Source organism: Trachypithecus francoisi, unplaced genomic scaffold (assembly GCF_009764315.1).
Source record: "Trachypithecus francoisi isolate TF-2019V2 unplaced genomic scaffold, Tfra_2.0 Lachesis_group1, whole genome shotgun sequence".
Classification (NCBI taxonomy): domain Eukaryota; kingdom Metazoa; phylum Chordata; class Mammalia; order Primates; family Cercopithecidae; genus Trachypithecus; species Trachypithecus francoisi.
In genome coordinates, this window is record NW_022681454.1 from 40229225 (window position 1) to 40241461 (window position 12237).

Genomic DNA, 12237 nt, shown 5'->3' on the forward strand with positions numbered 1-12237 from the left:
TTATGCACAAGTCTGATCACTTTGATCCTCATAACAGTTCTGTGAGTTGGGGAGGCGAGTATTACTATTCTTTCTCAGAGAAAGAAACGGTGGCTTAAAAGGTGGGTGTAAGTGACCTGTCTCCTCAACATCCAACAAGGTATAAGTGGAACTGGGACTCAGCCCTCAGCACTGGGACTCAGAGTTGGGCTACGTCTGCTAAAGTCACCCTGCTTTAGGACATGACAAATTATGATTTAGCATAGGAGAGACTGAGAGATTCTTGTTCTTAATTCTGAACTTTCTGCCCTAATTTACTTCCTATATGTCTCAACTTCTTTCCTACTTTCAATAAAACGTGACTTCAAATCCACCCCCCATTCCCACCTAGATTAAAATGATCCAAGGCTGGGTGCAGTGGCTCACATCTATAATCCCCCCCCCCTTTTTTTTTTGAGAGGGAGTCTTACTATCACCCAGGCTGGAATGCAGTGGCATGATCTTGGCTCACTGCAATATCTGCCTCCTAGGTTTAAGCAATTCTCTTGCTTCAGCCTCCCTAGTAGCTGGGACTACAGACGTGTGCCACCACACCTGGCTAATTTTTTTGGTATTTTTTGTAGAGATGGGGTTTTGCCATGTTGGCCAGGCTGGTATGGAACTTCTGGCCTCAAGAGATCTGCCCACCTTGGCCTCCCAAAGTGCTGGGATTACAGGCATGACACCATGCCCGGCCCTATAGTCTCAATATTTTGGGAGACTGAGGTGGAAGACTGCCTGAGCCCAGGAGTTCCAGAGCAGCCTGGGTAACATGCGGATAACTTGTCTCTACAAAAAAGTTAAAAATTAGCTGGGCATGGTGACAGACAACTGTGGTACCAGCTACTTGGGAGGCTGAGGTGGGAGGATCACTTGAACCCAGGAGAGTGAGGCTGCAGTGAGCTGCGATTGCACCACTACACTCCAGCCTAGGTGACACTGTGAGACATTCCCTAACTTCCAACTCGTCAACTATTCTTTTTCCAGTTAAAAACAGACAAACAAACAGAGGTGAAGAGAAAACAGGAGTCAACCTAGGAAGGAGAGGACAATGTTTGGTTTAAACATATAGACATCTTTCTTTTTTTTTTTTTTTTTTTTTTTTTGAGACAGAGTCTCACTTTGTTGCCCAGGCTGGAGTGTAGTGGCATGATCTCGGCTCACTGCAACCTCTGCCTCCCAGATTCAAGCGATTCTCCTGCTTCAGCCTCCTGAGTAGCTGCGACTATAGATGCGCATCACCACACCCGGCTAATGTTTTGTATTTTTAGTAGACATGGGATTTCACCATATTGGCCAGGCTGGTCTCGAACTCCTGACCTCGTGATCCACCCGCCTCAGCCTCCCAAAGTGCTGGGATTACAGGTGTGAGTCAACGCTTCCGGCAGGCATTGTTTTTTAATTCTTGTGTTTACTCATGCCAGAAAACATTTATTGTGCACCTACTATATACTTAGTGGTATGCCAGCTGCCTTGAAGGGAGCAAGTATGAAACGTGGCTTCTACCCTCCAGTTGCTCACATGTTGTTCACAGTTCAGTGGAGGAGATACCAAGGAAATAGGCAAACACAGTCAAGTGTAAAACGTGCTATCACAGAATCACAGACAAAACACCATGGGCACAATGATGATCATGATGAACCTGTTTGGGGGAAAGTTTCGGAAAGACTTTGTAGAGTGTAACATCAACATTTGAGTTGAAGTTTTTTTTTGTTGTTGTTGTTGTTTGCTTTTAAGAGGGAGTCTTGCTCTGTCACCCAGGCTAGAGTACAATGGTGCAATCTTGGCTCACTGCAACCTCCACCTCTCAGGTTCAAGCGATTCTCCTGCCTCAGCCTCCTGAGTAGCTGGGACTACAGGCACCTGTCACCTCTCCTGGCTAATTTTTGTATTTTTGTAGAGATGAGGTTTCACCCTGTTGCCCAGGCTGGTCTCGAACTCCTGACCTCAGATGATCTGCCCACCTTGGCCTGCCAAAGTGCTGGGATACAGGCGTAAGCCTCTGTTTCCGGTCTTAAGTGGACTTTTGAAGGTTGAGTAGTAGTTTGCTAGACAAAGAAAGAAAGGAGGGTAAGGATTAGAAAGGATTGGTGAAAGGAGAGTGTGAGCAGAGCTTAGAAGAACAGAAACCAGGCTGGGCGCAGTGGCTCAGGCCTGTAATCCCAGCACTTTGGGAGGCTAAGGTGGGTGGATCACCTGAGTTCAGGAGTTTGAGACCAGTCTGACCAACATGGAGAAACCCCACATGTACTAAAAACACAAAATTAGCTGGGAGAAGTGCTTGAATCTGGGAGGCGGAGGTTGCAGTGAGCCGAGATCGCGTCATAGCACTCCAGCCTGGGCAACAAGAGCAAAAAAAAAAAAAACAACAACAACAACGAAGAAACCTTGTTTAGTCACAGAATGGAATCAGACAAGTTTTCTTCTTTAATTTTATTTTGATTATAGAAGTAACGTTATCAGTTAGAGTTGTATTTGGCTGTGAATAACAGAAAACCCAATGAGCCATAACTTAAGCAAACAGAGGTTACTCATCTCACACAAAAATAAATCTGGAGCTGCAAAGCCCGGGGATCTTTCCATCTTTCCTCTCCTTCATTTGGAAGTGAAGTCCAACAGCCTGAGGCTTGGCGCTTCGTGGTCACAGAAAGGCGGTTGCATCTGTAGGCTTTGCAGCCACATTCCAAATGAAGAAAAAAGTATGGAAGTCCAAAGGGACATATCAGTTGAACTTCCCTCTTAAAAAAAAAATACAATAATAAAAATTTTAAAAAATTCTAGGCTGGGCGCAGTGGCTCATGCCTATAATCCCAGCAGCACTTCAGGAGGCCGAGGTGGGCAGATCAACTTTAGGTTGGGAGTTCGACGCCAGCCTGGCCAACATGGCAAAACTCCAGCTCTACGAAAAATACAAAAATTAGCCAGGTGTGGTGGTGGGCGCCTGTAATTCCAGCTACTCGGGAGGCTGAGACATGAGAACTGCTTGAACCCAGGAGACGGAGGTTGCAGTGAGCTGAGATCACACCACTGCATTCCACTCCAGCTTCTGTGACAGAGCAAGATTCTCTATCAAAATAAATAAATAAATACATAAACTAAATAAATAAAAATTCTAGAAGCAGAAGCATATCCATGACTTTCTTTTGTAGCTCATTACCTAGAAATGAATCACATACAAGAAAATCTTGGAATGGTTTTACCTTCCCAAAGACAATCAATGCTACCTTTATAGGAAGGAAGGAGAGAGTACATAATGGGTAGATAGCGAGCAGTTCCTGCCTCAGTTATACAGCCACACTATAGTAAGCGCAGGATATAAAAGAATAACAGACCGGGCACGGTGGCTCACGCTTGTAATCCCAGCACTTTGGGGAGTCGTGGTGGGTGGGTCACCTGAGGTCAGGAGTTCGAGACCAGCCTGACCAACATGGAGAAATCCCATCTCTACTAAAGATACAAAATTAACCAGGTGTGGTGGCACATGCCTGTAATCCCAGCTACGTGGGAGGCTGAGGCAGGAAAATCACTTGAACTCAGGAGGCAGAGGTTGTGATGAGCCGAGATTGCTCCATTGCACTCCAGCCTGGGCAATAAGAGCGAAACTCTGTCTCAAAACAAAAACAAAAAACAAAACAAAACAAAAAAGAATAACAATTACTCAAATTCCACAATCATAGCAATAACAACTATTCATTTACTATTATTTTCCTTAAATCATATTTATGTGTCTAGTTTATTTGCTATAATTATAATCATTATGTATTTACTATTTTGTCCTGCTATTTATATTTGTTTATTCATTTATTTATTTATTGACACAGAGTCTTGCTCTGTCGCGCAGGCTGGAGTGCAGTGGTTCTCTCTAGGCTTACTGCAAACTCCACCTCCCAGGTTCAAGCAATTCTCCTACCTCAGCCTCCCAAGTAGCTGGGATTACAGGCATGCACCACCACGCCCTGCTAATTTTGTATTTTTGGTAGAGATGGGGTTTCTCCATGTTGGTCAGACTGGTCTTGAACTCCCGACCTCAGGTGATCTGCCTGCCTTGGCGTCCCAAAGTGCTGGGATTACAGACGTGAGCCACCGTGCCCAGCCTTATTTTTATTTTTGAGTTGGGGTCTTGCTCTGTCATCCAGGCTGGAGTGCAGTAACGCAATCATGGCTCACAGAAGCCTGGACTTCCTGGACTCACGTCATCCTTCCATCTCAGCCTCCTGAGTAGCTGGGACTACATGCATGCACCACAATGCCTGGCTACTTTTTAAAAAATTTTTTTTATAGAGATGGGGTTTTACTATGTTGCTTAGGTTGGTCTCAAACTCCTAGGCTCAAGCAGTCCTCCCACTCAGTCTCCCAAAGTGCTGGGATTACAGGTGTAAGCCACCTGCCCAGCCAGTATTCAATTTTTAAATAATTTTTTGTAGAGATGGGGGTCTCACTTTGTTGCCCTGGCTGGTCTTGAACTCCTGACCTCAAGTGATCCTTCCACCTTAGCCTCCCAAAGACTCTGGAATTACAAGTAGGAGTTCTTCAATTTGTACTGAACCTGTGGTAGGCAGAATAGTGGTCCCCCAAAGATGTCCAAGTGCTAATGTGAAGGACTGGTGAGTGTGCTAAGTTACCAGGCAATGAGGAGTCAAGGTTGCTAATCAACTGACCTTGAGGTGGGGAGATAATTTTAAATTATCCAGGTGGATAAAGATCCTTTTAAGTAGGAAAGGGAGGCAGAAGAGAGAGAACCAAAGAGATGGTATTGTGAGAAGGACTCAACCAATGTTGCTGACTTCGAAAAATGGAGGAAAAAAGCTATGAACCAATAGTGTGAGAAGCAGCCTCTAGAAATCAGAAAAGTCAAAGAAACAGATTGTCCTCTAGAGCCTCGAAAAGGAAAGCAGCCCTGCTGAAATCTTAATTTGAGCCCAGTGAGATCCATTCCAGACTTCTGACCCTCCTGAACTCTAAGATAACAAACGTGGGTTAAGACACTAAGTGTATGGTAATTTGTTACAGCAGCAATAGCAAACCAATTCAGTATCCAATGTTTAAGAAATAAGACTGTGGTGGCAATTAAAAGACTGTAGAGAAAAGTGGTAAGGGGCAGGGAGATCTGTTGGGCCTTTTTTTTTTTTTTCACCCATTTAGGGAAGTGATAATGAAGGCTTGACCCAAGACAGTGGGAATAAGAAAATGGAAAAAATTACAGATCACAAAATATTTAGGACCTAGAATAGACAGGCTAGTTGGATATGCGCTTAGGGAGAGGACAGCATTGAGAATAATGCAGACAATTGAGGTGAAGAGTAAAAGAGAACCAGGTATTGGAGGAGAGAATTCTTTGTAGGGCAACTTGAGCTGGAAATTCTCACAGGAAATCTTGGCAGAGATAGCTAGTAAGTAGTCGACCATGCATTAGTCAACCATGCATTTGAAACTGGAGAAAAGTGAAAGCTAAAATAATTTTAAAATGAAAAGTATTAAAGAGATGTTATACTCATGTTAATTGTTAAAGTATTTTTAAGTGATTTCAGTGGGTAAGACATGGTGCTACAAACTGTGAGAAAGTCAATTGAATAAAAACACATTCCTTGCCAGAATTCTAGAAACTCACAATCAGCCTGTATCATTAACGCTTTATCTTGTTATGCAGTCATTTCTTTATTTTCATGTCTGCTTCCCCAAGTATATTCAGACCCTCTCCAGGCCTGGGACCCAGAAGCTCTGTCATTATTCTCACAGTCATTGTGCACAATAACAGGCCTAGTACATGATCATTATCCAGTAAACAATTGTTAACTGAATGACCAGGTGAAAGGAAGAGCTGTTAGAGAGTCCAACAAATCACTACAGAAATGCTGACCATGAAAAGGCTCCTATTTCATGCAACAGACTGCCTTCAAAATAACAGCAATTGAGTTGGCAACAGACTTCTCATCTGCAACTACAGAAGCCGAGAAACATGGAGTAACATCTTCAAAATGCCAAAGAAAAGTGACTGTTAACATAAAATTCAAACACCCAGCTGAACTATTCACAGTTGCAGAAAAAATGTAGACATACAAAAAAATAACAATACTTACCTTGCCCTCACCCTTGATGCTTAATTTAAATAACTTCAACAAGACAAAAGTGAACTTAACGGAAAGAAGAAAAATACAGAAAGCAACAATGAGAAAAACATCAATAAAGTATAATTTGTGGCAGGGCGCAGTGGCTCATGCCTGTAATCCCAGAACTTTGGGAGGCCAAGGCGGGTGGATCACCTGAGGTCAGGAGTTTGAGACCAGCCTGGCCATTATGATGAAACCTTGTCTCTACTAAAAATGCAAAAAATATCCAGGAGTGGTGGCACGCCCCTGTAATCCCAGCTACCTGAGAGGTTGAGGTGGGAGAACTGCTTGAACCCAGGAGGTGGAGGCTGCAATGAGCTGAGATTGTGCCACTGCACTCCAGCCTGGGTGACAGAGCAAGAACCCATCTCAAATATATATATATACACATATACCTACTGTTGCAATAAGTACACTACATATATACATATATACACACATATACATATATAGTGTAATTATTACAATAGTGTTATTAATAATAAAAAGACATGTTTCATATAAGGTAGAACAAAAACTACGTAATGATGTGGAAATTAAGAAGAGGAAGGTAAGATGGAACCTAAACCACACTAAGGTCTTTGTCTAGATAACAAATTACTTTTTTTTTTCTTTTTTGAGATAGGGTCTTACTCTGTCACCCAGGCTGGAGTACAGTAGCGCAATCTTGGCTCACTGCAACCTCCACCGCTTGGGTTCAAGAAATTCTCTTGCCTCAGTCTCCTGAGTAGCTGGGATTACAGGCACCTGCCACTATGCCTGGCTAATTTTTGTATTTTTCCTAGAGATGAGATTTCGGCATGTTGGCCAGGCTGGTCTTGAACTCCTGACCTCAAGTGACCTGCCTGCCTCAGCCTCCCAAAGTGCTGGGATTACAGACATGAGCCATCGTGTCCAGCCACAAATTACTTTGAGTATCAGTAAAATATATCATATTTGAATAGATGCCAAAAATTTAAGGAACGGTCTTAAAAGTATAGAAATATTAGTTGTGTCTTCTAAATGGAGAAAGGAAATAAGAGGAAAAGTAAACTATTTCCAACACAAAAGAAGACAGAAAAGGGGGAAAATAAAAGAGATGCTTCATTCGACTGCTCTTAGCCATACTTTGGTACGGAGTTCCCTGGAGAAGCAATGCAAGTAAAAATACAAATACAAAATACAAAATACTACAGCAAAGCAGGAAGGTAAATGTTGTATAGCTATTGAGACAATCAGACTACTGTATACAAAAATAAGTTTCAGACAGATAAAAGACATAGATGTCAAAACAAAAGAAACAACCGTAAAAGGCTTGTAAGAAAATTAGACTCTTTTTTTTGAGATGGAGTTTCACTCTTGTCGCCCAGGCTGGAGTGTAATGGCACGATCTTGGTTCACTGCCACCTCTGCCTCCCGCTGGGTTCAAGCAATTCTCCTGCCTCAGTCTCCCAAGTAGCTGGGATTACAGGCATGCGCCACCAGGCCTGGCTAATTTTGTATTTTTAGTAGAGAGGGGATTGCTCCATGTTGGTCAGGCTGGTCTTGAACTCCCAACCTCAGGTGATCCACCCACCTCGGCCTCCCAAAGTGCTGGGATTACAGGTGTGAGCCACCGCGTCTGGCCGAAAATTAGACTTTCTAAATAAAATTCTTCACCTCCATGCATTTTAAGAAGTGGTAGCCACTATGGAAGAGGAATCAGGGCGCTCTGGATATAAAGCAAGGAACTGCTTTGGGTTGGGTGGGCAGCCTGCAGAGAAAGTGGTGTTTCAGATGAGACCTGAGGATGAGAAGGAGCTGGCCGGGGTTAGAAGTGCGTAAAGTGCCAGGTTGCAGGTAGGAGCTCAGGCTCAAGGGCAGAACAGGGCTCCTGACATCGGAGAAAGGGAAAGGAGGCCCCTGAGGCAGAGCAGTGAAATCGAAATCAAATTGGTGACACAGGGGACGTAAGAGTCGAGACTGGCAAGGTGAGTAGGGCTGGGTGATCCAGAGCCTTGCGAAGTTTAAGGAAACACCAGCTACTTTGTTTATTGTCTGACTGCCGCAGTGTGCTGAGGTGTGTCCGGATTTGTTGAAGTCCTGACCTTTGTTCTTTCTCCTTCTTTACCCTCTGTGTCTCCTTTTCCGTCAGCTTAGGGCTCAGACCAACGCTTTACCAATGCAGCCAGGGGCAAACCTGGCAAATGGACTGTCTTGGGCAAACTGGAAACACAAGTTCTAGAACATCTGAAGCAATTGTGGTGAGGCCACTTGTCAAGTCACCAACTCCAGTATGCAAAGAGCTCTCTACCTATTTCTTCCTTCCTCTCAGATTACGCCTTTGAAATAGGACCTGACTGTTAAAACTTCATGAGCTTATCAATATATCCAAGCCACTCCAACCCTTAAAAAATAAAACCCCATGACAAAACCTCTTTTGCCTTGGTGTGTTTCTGTCTCTCTACTCTTCTCAGTCAAGGTTCCCTCCTGGATCATTCAGGGTTCCAGCAGGAAACAGATGGTGTGTTCATATGAAGATAATTTGAGAAAGGTGTAATAAAGGACGGTCTGCAAAGGTGTGGGCAGGTTGCGGAGAAACACCACGGGTGGTAGAAAATCCCAGGCCTAGCAAAGCAGAGCTGTTACCACTCTAGGCCTGAGAGGAGATGGGAGGGAGTGGTTACCTGGACCCAGGAGGAGAGTCATGACCTCTGGTTGAGCAAATGTGGCAGACACCTTAGGGAAGGAGTTGAGGGATATATGCATATCCCCATCTCACCCTCCTTCCCTCCAGTCTCCTCCTAGGGCTCGCCGTTGGCCAAACTCAACAGCCATGGGAATCTGTTGGTGCTGCCTGTGTGCCCAGGACAGAGAGCAGAGCGGCAAAGCATTTAGTGTGAATCTGGAGGGACAAAAGGGAGACATCTGGCACATTCCCTCATTCTTTGTCCTCACTCTGTGTTTAAAACCTGATTTATTTTCTCCACAGTCAACTGGAACTGCTCTGACCAAGTTCACCATGGACTTGGTAACTGCATATCCACTGGGTACCTCTGAGGCCTCTCTGCTGCCTTCAGCACAGCCAACTGCTTTCTCTTTCCTGAAACACTTCTGTCTTATCTTCTGTGTTACCCTTTCCCCCGCTTTTTTTTGTTTGAGACAGAGTCTCACTCTGTCGCCCAGGCTAGAGTGCAGTGATGCGATCTTGGCTCACTGCAACCTCCGCCTCTTGGGTTCAAGCAATTATCTTGCCTCAGCCTCCCGAGTAGCTGGGATTACAGGTGCCCGCCACCAAGTCTGGCTAATTTTTGTATTTTTAGTAGAGATGGGGTTTCACCATGTTGGCCAGGATGGTCTCGAATTCTTGACCTCAAGTGTTCTACCCGCCTCCGCCACCGAGGAGGAACAGGCAGGAACCACTGCGCCTGGCCTCTGTTACCCCTTTCTGCTTCTTCAGTGGCACGTTCTCAGAACCCCTGGCTGGCTTCGACTCCTTCTCTTCTGGTCAAGATTGGGGTCCCTCTGTGTTGCATTCTCAGCTCTCCTGATGATTACGTATGTCCTGAAGGTTCTGAAAACCATTTGTCCAATCTTGAACTCCCCTTAGCACCAAACCCAATAGAATCTTCATGATCTCTGAGTATCTCCACTTGAATGTCTCACAGGCCTTCAAACCCAACACATTCCAAACTAAGTTTATTATCTATATTGCCACCCAGGTCTCCTCCTCCCCCTGTGTTTTCCGTGTCATTTAGCTGTATTACTGTCACCTCCATCAACCAGGTTAGAAATTGGGTAGTCTTCCTAGATTATTATCTAACCTAAAATCAAACCTCTCACCAATCCTGACAATTCTACTTGCTAAGAAGTTTTCAAATCTGTCCGCTTTTCTCTCTGACAATTGCCTTATTCTAGATCTTTATCCTCTTTGCCTGGCCTGTTGTAGCCCCAGCCTAACTGGGCCTCCAGCTGCCTCCCCTTTGACTCCATCCTAGTCACCGTTGCCAAACTGATCTTGTGACTCTTTTGCCTAAAACTTTTAAATGGCTAAATACCTACAGGATAAAATCCAACTTCCTTAATATTATATAGCAGAGATTAAAAATGTGTGTGTGTTTTCTTTTCTGCTGTTCTAGGATGCCTTTGCGTATTTCACTCCCTCTTCACCCCAGGAGTATAAATCATGTTCTTGGCTTAGAGAGTAATCAACTTCAACCTCTTTCAGGTGAAGTAATCAGACCCGTTCTGTTGCAAGGGTCTGAGATGCCCCGAAAGCAGTCAGGGTCTTCAGCATGGAAGGGGGTATGGAAATAAGAACTTCGGTGTTTAATGGTTTAAAAAGGAGAAGCAAAGCTGACTTGCCTCTCTGGGCATGTGACTCAACTCCTGCTGAGCTGGACATGGACCTTCACCTGAGGCCCTAAGCCTTGAGGTTTATATGGAAAGATGAATACCAAATGCCAATAGCCAAGAAAAATATGCCAAAGAAGGCTGCGAGGGGTTCTTGCTTGAGAGGAAACTGGAAGTCAAGGTAAGCGAATCAAGTTGGGACTGGGCTAGGAATAGACTCACCATCACCATCAAAATAAAAAAAAGAAAGAAAGAAAAGAAAAAAAGTGAAAAAAACAGTGGAAATGAATAGAGAAAATAGAGAATCCAGAAATGGCTCACAGCACATGTGAGAATTTAATGTATGGCCATGGGAGTAGCTGAAATCAGTGAGGAAAGGCTATCTATTACAAAATAAAATAATTTTAGGCCCCTGTTTTATATAAGATATAAAAATTAATTCAAGATAGATCAAAACTTAAATGTAAAAAACAAAATAATAATACATAAATTCTATGAGAAAATCTAGGAGACTACAGGTAAGAGGCAGAGGAGTTTCCCTTATCAAATACCAGAAACCAGACACTATTAAAAAAAGAGATAGATATATTTGACTACATGAAACCCCAAAATGTCATGTGACAAAAGATATAATTGAAAATGATCAGTTGGGTCTGGTGGCTCACACCTGTAATCCCAGCAATTTGGGAGGCTGAGGTGGGAGGATCATTTGAGGTCAGGAGTTTGAGACCAGCCTGGCTAACATGGTGAGACTCTGTCTCTTTAAAAAAAAAAAAAAAGTCAATGAAAAAGTCAAATGAAAATTGATAGACTGAAATATACCATAAATACTGGTAATATTCAAAACACTCCTACAAACTGATCCAAAAGAGTAAACAACCTCATCAAGAATAATTAGCAAACATTATAAAAAGGTAGTTCACAATGAGGCGAAGGTTCATGCCTGTAATCACGGCACTTTGGGAGGCTGAGGTGGAAGAATCACTTGAGGCCAGTAGTTCAAGACCAGTCTGGGCAACATAGTGAGACCTCGTCTCTACAAAAAAATTTTAAAAAGTTAGCTGGGCATGGTGGCACATGCCTGTAGTTCCAATCACTTGAGCCCAGGAGTTCAAGATTACAGTGAGCTATGATGGCACTACTGCTGCACTCCAGCCTGGGTGACAGAGTGAGACCATGTTTCTAAAAAATAATAATAATAAAAGAAAAAAAAGTAAAGAATTGGAAAAATTCATCTTTTGACTAGGCACGTTGGCTCATGCCTATAATTCCAGCACTTTGGGAGGCCGAGGCGGGTGGATCACCTGATGTCAGCAGTTCGAGACCAGCCTGGCCAACATGGCGAAACCCCGGGCTAGTAAAAATACAAAAATTAGTTGGGCGTGGTGGTGTACTCCTGTAGTCCCAGCTACTCAGGAGGCTGAGGCAGGAGAACCTCTTGAACCTGGGAGGTAGAGGTTGCAGTGAGCCAAGATTGGGTTATTGCAGTCCAGCCTGGGTGACAGTGAGACTCTGTCTTAAAAAAAAAAAAAAGAATTATCTTTTTCCACAAAGCTTCTCCTGTATACTTCCAGTGTGTTAGTTACCCCCTCCTTTGCATTGTCTCTCAAGTGTGGGCAGAGTTGCATATTCACACTTATGACACGCTAAAAATCTGTAATTTAAAAATGTCCACAGCTGTGCCTTGTAGATTGTGGCCACTGTGATGACAGGAATTGTGTCTTATTTATCTTTACATTCCATCATCATGGTGGACATTGTCCAAGGGCTGCAGCAACCAAGTACCACAAACAAAGTGGCT